The 7,658-nt window shown below is 49.9% G+C and overlaps 1 long non-coding RNA gene across 1 annotated transcript; it reads left to right on the top strand.

Annotated features, from left to right (window-relative positions):
• Nucleotides 1-6,025: 6,025 nt before the first annotated feature.
• Nucleotides 6,026-6,637, top strand: LOC120658707. Its single transcript, XR_005668814.1, has 3 exons — nt 6,026-6,119; nt 6,207-6,380; nt 6,452-6,637. It is a non-coding gene; the product is annotated as an uncharacterized LOC120658707 (long non-coding RNA).
• The last annotated feature ends 1,021 nt before the right edge of the window (nt 6,638-7,658 follow it).

The following is a 7,658-nucleotide window of genomic DNA, read 5'->3' as shown; positions in this document are numbered from 1 at the left end:
GGCATTTGCTGTGTGCCCCGTAAAAAGACACACGGTAAAGATTCGACGCCCGGTAAAAATATTTCATTGACTGTGGACTTATGAAAAAAAAACACGGCAAAGCTTTCTTCTTTGCCGTGTGCCAGACGTTGGGCACACGGCAAACATTCTGGCACCGTTTGGAATGGCTGGGGCCGTTTTGTTTGCCGTGTGCCGGCCGTTTGGCACACGGCAAAGGAGGTCCATCCACCGTTCATTTTTTCTTTGCCGTGTGCTGAAGAAAACGCACAGCAAATGTACTGATTTACCGTGTGTGTTTTTTGTTTGGCGAGTGCATATTATTAGGCACACGGCAAAGTTTTCAAAAAAATTTTGATTCTGGCGTCCCAACTTTTTCTTTTATGTGCACACAATACATGTTGCTCCCTAGTAAACTTTGGTATTTGTATTTATAGTTTTACTATATTTAATGATTTAATTTGTTTAATCAATTTTTTTGCGATTAAGCTGGAAGTGTTTTGAGTGGTGGAATATAATGAACTCAAAAATGATATTCAAGTTCAGGAGGTCAATGTGAGGACATATGCCTGAAAACCAAAGTAAATTTTGAAGATCTTGTTCACGAACCATGACTATGATCTTTTGGCCGAATCGTATTAAAATTATATAAATTACATATGAAGTCAAAAAATCATAAAATTTGGCATGATATCATAATTTCATGTGTGGAAGCCATGAAATTTTTTTAAGAAGGATCCGTTGAAGTTTCGTCATATGCTTGTTAAAAATCCGAGAATATGCGTAGAAGAGCTGTAGAGTTGAGAAATAACAGTTCAGATTTCGAATGAAACTTACGGTTGAATTTGATTTTGACTCTAAACTTTTTGTATATGCAATACCCAACTTAGATTCCTTGATTCCAAAATTTGGTAATTTTTCGCTTCTGCTTTGTATTTTTATTTTATTTTTTCAATTAAATAGAATCATGTGATATAATATAGAAACGCATGAAATAATAGATTTATTTTCATAAAACCATAAAACTTGAATTATTTAGTGTCTTTGGCAATGTATTTTCAATGTTCATTAGATAAAATTTTGTATAACCAATTTTGAATTTGAATTTGGAGAGATTTTAAAAAACTTATTTTGTCGTGTGCCGTGCCTGGGACACATGGCAAATAGGTTATTTGCCGTGTGCCATGGATCGTGGCACACGGCAAACACACTCGCCCAACACTTAGCTGTTTGCTTTGTAGCCCCCCACACCACACACGCACACGCACAGGCCGAGCAGCCGCACGCGCGCCACCCACCCCGCCGTGCCGCCGCTCCGCCACCTCGCCCAGCCACCGCGCCGCCGTGCCGCCGCGCGCGCCCTCGCCACCTCGCCCACCTCGCCGAGCCGTCGCGCGCACCGTCGTGCCAATGCCCTCTCCCCAACCCCACCGCGCGCACCGAGCCGCCGCGCGCGCGCCACCCACCCCGCCGTGCCGCCGCTCCGCCACCTCGCCCAGCCGCCGCGCCGCCATGCCGCCGCGCGCGCCCTCTGCAGCCATCGCCACCTCGCCCATCTCGCCGAGCCGCCGCGCGCACCGTCGTGCCAACGCCCTCTCCCCCCACCCCGCCGCGCGCACCGAGCCGCCGCGCGCGTCACCCACCCCGCCGTGCCGCCGCGTGGGGCCTCCGCGACCACGCCGAGGCGGTGCCCCGCCGTGCCGCCGCGCGGGGCCTCCGCCACCTCGCCGAGCCGCCGCCCCGCTACGCCACCGCGCGGGGCCTCCGCTACCTCGGCTAGCCGAGCCGCCGCCCCGCCCGCGGGGGGCCTCCGCCACCTCGCCGAGCTGAGCCGCAGCCACGCCGTGCCGCGGCGCGGGGCCTCCGCCACCTCCCCGAGCCGCCGCCCCGCCGTGCTGCCGCGTGTGCCCTACGCCGCCCTCGCCGAGCTGCCATCTCGCCGTGCCCCGTCGCCACGCCGCGCCCCGACACCTCGCCCCGACACCACGCCGGCCGGCTTCCTCGGCCCGGTGCCCTGCCCTGCCCTGGCCCCACACCGGCCCTGAGTTCTGGCGCCCTGCCCCGCCCCGACGCCACGCGGCCACGCACTGGCGCCCCGCCGTGACGCTCCACCGCTCCACCGACGCTTTGCCGCCCCGCTGTGGCTCAACATCCCATAGGTGAGCCAGTGCATTGATGCTTTTTTTGCAGGGTTAGAAAACTTCAATTTCGAGGGGAGAGGTGGTACTAAAATTTTCAATTGACACCATTCTGTATCTGTTTTGGCAGGAGAGGCTATTGTGCACACCGTCCTCGAGCCGTCCGCACCGACACGCGCGACATCGCCTCGGCCACCGTCGAGCCATAGGTGACGACAATGCAAACAACACTTCATTCCGTTTCATGTTCGTATAGGAGTAACCGAGTTAGGCGTCACCCGTTCGAAGGAGATACAGTTGGATATATGAAGATCTTTGCATATGTATGACCGTATCTGTTTCGAATTGTCCACATTTTTTGGACAGCCTGATAGGGTGCGTAGATGGGGTTAGTTCTCATGGTCAACGCCGATTCGAGACAGAGTCTCGGCATCATTTCCTCGTTGTTCTCCGGATACACAATCTCCTTTTTCGGGACGTGTATTTGGAGAACAGCGGGGAGGTGCTGCCGAAATTCTGCCTCGGATCGGTGTAGAGCATGATAACCAACCCCAGCTACGCATCCTCTCGGGTGGGATTATGACCTATCTTAACCTATTAGAATTGGTAGACATCGTGTAGATGCAAGGATGATCTTTTATATTATATTACTCATTGATATGATAGAGGATGGATGACAGTGCGTGGATGTATACTGGATGGAAATGTGGGGGTCAGTTGTCCAGGGAGTGGATTGACAAGACCGAGGCTTTCTTGGATGGAGCATTTGCAAAGCTCAAAGGAGGCAATACCACCTGGTGTCCGTGCAATAAATGTGCAAACACGCGTCGACAAACACGCGAAATCATGACGAATCATCTTTGCAATTATGGATTTACGAGAAATTGTATCCGGTGGACCTACCATGGCGAAGCCAATCATATGAGAGACGAAGTTGTTAGGCAACGCATTGAAGAACATGACGCTGATGCTGGGGTTGCAGACATGTTAGATAACTTTCATGAAGCACATTTTGATGAAGGACGTAGGGAGGAGGAGGAGCCAGAGGCAATCGCGAAGGCGTACTATGACATGTTGGCTGCAGCCTAGCAACCCCTTCACGGTCATACCAAGGTTTCACAATTGGATGCCATTGGCCGCCTAATGGCCGTGAAGTCCCAATTTACCTTGAGTCGAGACGCCTTTCATGTTATGTTACAAGTTATTGGCAGCATGCTTCCGGAAGGGCACATTCTTCCAAAGAGCATGTATGAGGCACAGAAACTCCTTCGTGCACTGAAGATGCCATATGAACAGATACATGCTTGTCCCAAGGGATGCATCTTATTTAGGAAAGAACACGTTGAAGCAAAGTACTGTCCAAAGTGTGAATCCTCTCGGTTCGTGGAGGTAGACTCTGATGATGGTCAGAAGAGGCAGCTCGCGGTACCCGTGAAAGTCCTACGGTACCTGCCGCCCATACCAAGAATCCAACGTCTGTTCATGACCGAGGAATCCGCGAAGCAGATGACATGGCACAAAATGGGAACTCGTTACAATCCTAATAAGCTTGTGCATCCATCCGATGCTCAATCATGGACCCATTTCGACGAGATTCATCATCACAAAGCTTTGGAGGCTCGTAATGTACATGTTGCACTGGCGACAGATGGCTTCAATCCCTATGGAATGTCGGCTGGCCCTTGCACTTGTTGGCCCGTGTTCGTTATCCCACTGAATCTCCCACCTGGCGTTATTTTTCAATGACAGAACATATTCTTGCCGTTGATAATTCCTGGACACCCTGGAAATAATATGAGTGTGTACATGGAGCCCCTGATTGACGATTTGCTCCGTGCTTGGGACGATGGGGTTTGGACATACGATCGAGCTACAAAGACAAACTTCAGAATGTATGTTTGGTACCACTATTCCCTGCATGATCTGCCGGCGTATGGGATATTCTGTGGCTGGTGTGTCCACGGGAAGTTCCCTTGTCCAGTATGCAAGGCAGCATCGATTTCATACAACAAAGCACGAGCAGATTCGGCCCAATCGAAGAACAACAAATACCGGAGTTTTCACGCCAGGAGATGATGGGCTCGGGTACTACGGAACACTTGAAGAAATATATGAACTGTCGTTTCATGGGTCCGTACCTCTGAAACCTGTCATATTCAAATGTCATTGGTTTGATCCTCAAGCTGTGAGACGTACCCCGAATATTGGGCTAGTCGAAATTCAGCGGTCATCCGTGTACCCAGGAGATGATGTGTATGTTGTAGCTCAACAGGCGATACAAGTTTATTATCTGTCATACCCGTGCCAAACCGACAATCGTCTCAAGGGTTGGGATGTTGTGTATAAGGTGTCCCCTCACGGTAAAGTACCTGTCCCGAACAATAAAGATTACAACATAGACCCAAACACATATACAGGAGAGTTCTTTCAAGAAGATGGGCTACAAGGGAGTTTCCAAATAGATTTAACCGAAGCAATCGAAATGGATGTAAACAATGAAAGTTTTGTTCACGAGGATGCCGGGGATGAGGTTCATAATGCGAAGGACTTGGAATTACTTGAGCGATTATGTTTAGGCAATGACAGTGATGATGAAAGCGTTCTTCCTTTGGAGCACGCCGTTGATGATATCGACGGACGTGATAGCGATGATGAGACTTACGATCCAATTAATCCCGATCTTGAAGAGTATTTCTAATACATGTAAGATCCGTATTTGCAACAATTATATCAGTTTTTCACTTGTTCTAGTTATGTTTGTTTTTTACTACTTGCAACAATTAATTTGTAATACATGTTCGGATTATGTTTTTTTACTACTTGCATTAATTAATTTCTAAATATTGTTCTGATTGGTTTGCCCCTTTTAATTTTAGGTGATCGATCAAAGATGGTGGGGCGTGGCGGAGGTATGATGCAGTTGTTGGAGGCCGTGCTGCGCAGAGTTGCTGGTAGAGGTGAGTCCTCCCAGATGGCTGGAGGGAGAACGAGGAGGAGGAGGGGTGAGGCAAGTTCGTCGGTGCCTCCACTAGATGAGGATGCCGGCACGTCACAGACGACGAGGAGCGGCAGGAGTAGCAGGAGGACGAGGGGGCCTCGCGCGAGGTCACCCTCCCCTGAGGACGAGGAGGAGCAAGAGCAGGACCAGGAGGAGGACCAGCAGGAGCAGGAGGAGAAGGACCAGGAGCAGGACCAGGAGGAGGACCACCAGCAGCAAGAGCAGGACGAGGAGGAGGAGGAGGCCTCTAGTGAGGAGGACGACGACCAAGGAGGGGTGGCAGGAAACATACCTGCCGTCTGGATGCGAGGCCCCGCTCGTCTCCCGAACCGACCTATACCGCTCAAGCAACGGCCGATTATTCGGCCGGATGGTAAAAGGTAAGTAACTTTAGCTTATTTCATTATGTTTCGTACTTATATATTTCAATTCCAATTTTACACAAATATTTTTGGCAGGAATTTTGTAATCGTCGTTCTAGGTGTTCACAAACACATCCCAATGGCATTCTGGGCCTGCTTTGCAAGGACCACTACCCTGGATGCATCGAGATTGACAGCCGTCTTCAGCCGGCGTCGGCTTGGGAGCACTACATCCAAGTCATCGATAGACCGGACCGGGAAGGCAGGTGCTTTGCGAGCAAGGCAGAGCGGGTGTTGCAGGAATTGTGGGTAAGTCTTGTATGCGCTATAATTGTCAATACATCTCATTAATTGGACATTCTTGATATAATGGCTTCGTTCATGATCATGTGCAGGATTTCTATAGGTGCGAGGAGGGAATGATGACCGTGGCACGCGAGGTGGCAAACACGGCCTGTCACAAGCTGGTGGCGGATATGCTCTATGAAGCGCGCATCCAGGCCAACTATGCTCTATGAGGCGCGCATGCAGGCCAACTGTGATTACAAACGTCGCATCGAAAAAGTGAAGACCAACAAAGGGGTTGTGCGAAACCTCAGGCTAACTCGGGAACAATATATGAGGGTAAATATACAATATTATTAATATTGACTTTTACTAAAATGAAGTACGCTACAGTTGATCTTCTTATATGTCATGTATGACCTGCAGGTGATTCCTTGGTGGTTAGCCAGGAATGAACAGTGCTGGGACATGATAATCGACAGGTGGTATGCGGAAGGTTGGGTGGAGATGCACGAGTCTTGCCGGCAGCGGCGTTTGATGATGCCAGGTGCACCGCACCATCAGGGCAACAGTCACCTATGACAGTACGCGGCCAGATGGGTAAGTGAATTCATTTCTTCATTTTAACACTCAACCGTACATAATTTGTAATCATCTTTCTTTTTTCACAGTCGGCCTCACATGGAGGCGAGCCTTGCCCCCCGATCAAGGCGTGGGCTTTGGCCCACAAAGGGAAGGCGACATCGGATGTCAACTACAACCCGGCGGACCCCCCAGAAGCGTACAGCCACGCGACTGTCCACAGTCGTCTCAGTGAGTACAACTCGATGGCAACGAAGGTGAATGGGCCGGACTTTGATCCGAGCACGGAACCCATTGATGCAGAAGTCATGATGAGGGTGGGAGAAGGGAAGAAGCATGGCCGGTACTGGATTGGAGACAGCTTGATTGACACCACCAGTACTCCTACTCTCGCGCAGATTCGAGCCAGGAGCACCAGCTCTAGCCCGGCCATACGCCCACGTCAAAGCACTACGGAGATCCAGATGGAGGCACTGAAGGTTATTTCTGTTATAGCAAAGGTTTATTAATTTTGACATATGTTTCTTGGTACTCTAACCATGCAATCTAATTTTGTAGGCCCAGATGCAACGGGACTTTGAAGCACAACTCCTAGCACAACAGCAGGCGTGGGCGGCCGAGCGGGAGAGGATGCAGCAAGACCTTCGGCAGACACAGGAAGCCTCCCAGCAGAATCAGATGCAGCTGGCCCTGGCTTTTTAGTTCATGCAGACTGGGCTCGCAAATGGGTCTTTGGCCACCGCAATTCCCTCAGACTAATATCCCTGCGCGTGCAGCTACCCCTACTCCTGTGAGCGATTTCACAACCTTCTAATTTCATTTATCGTTATTTGACTAATAGACAACTCTATCATGACTTAGAAACAATGCCTTAGAAACAAAGACTTAGAAACAAAGACTTCAAATTAATGACTTTGAATTTGCAGCCTCAATCGGCGGCATCAAATGATTGGCCAACAGAAATGTCCCCTTCGCCGATGCCTCAGAATGTGTGGCTGCCTCATCATTGGGTGACTTACATGCAGCAGTTCCGGCAGAACCCTTCGTGGTCGTAGCACCCGCTGCCGCCGCCGTAGTCGTGAGTTGTGCTTGTATGGACTTACACTCTTTGTATAGACTATCGTTTGAACTTGTGCTTGTATGGACATGTATGAACTACCAGTGCTTGTATGGACTTGTATCGACTACATTTGGGCTTGTATGCATTGCGATATTTGCTATATTTGCATTTGGACTTCTATGGATTGAATGTGATGCAAATTGTGATATATGAAATGATCGCGACATTTGATGCAA

The sequence above is a fragment of the Panicum virgatum genome, chromosome 2N (genome assembly GCF_016808335.1).
Source record: "Panicum virgatum strain AP13 chromosome 2N, P.virgatum_v5, whole genome shotgun sequence".
Lineage (NCBI taxonomy): Eukaryota > Viridiplantae > Streptophyta > Magnoliopsida > Poales > Poaceae > Panicum > Panicum virgatum.
Note: the sequence above shows the minus strand (reverse complement) of the source record. Positions and strands in the feature narration are given on the sequence as shown.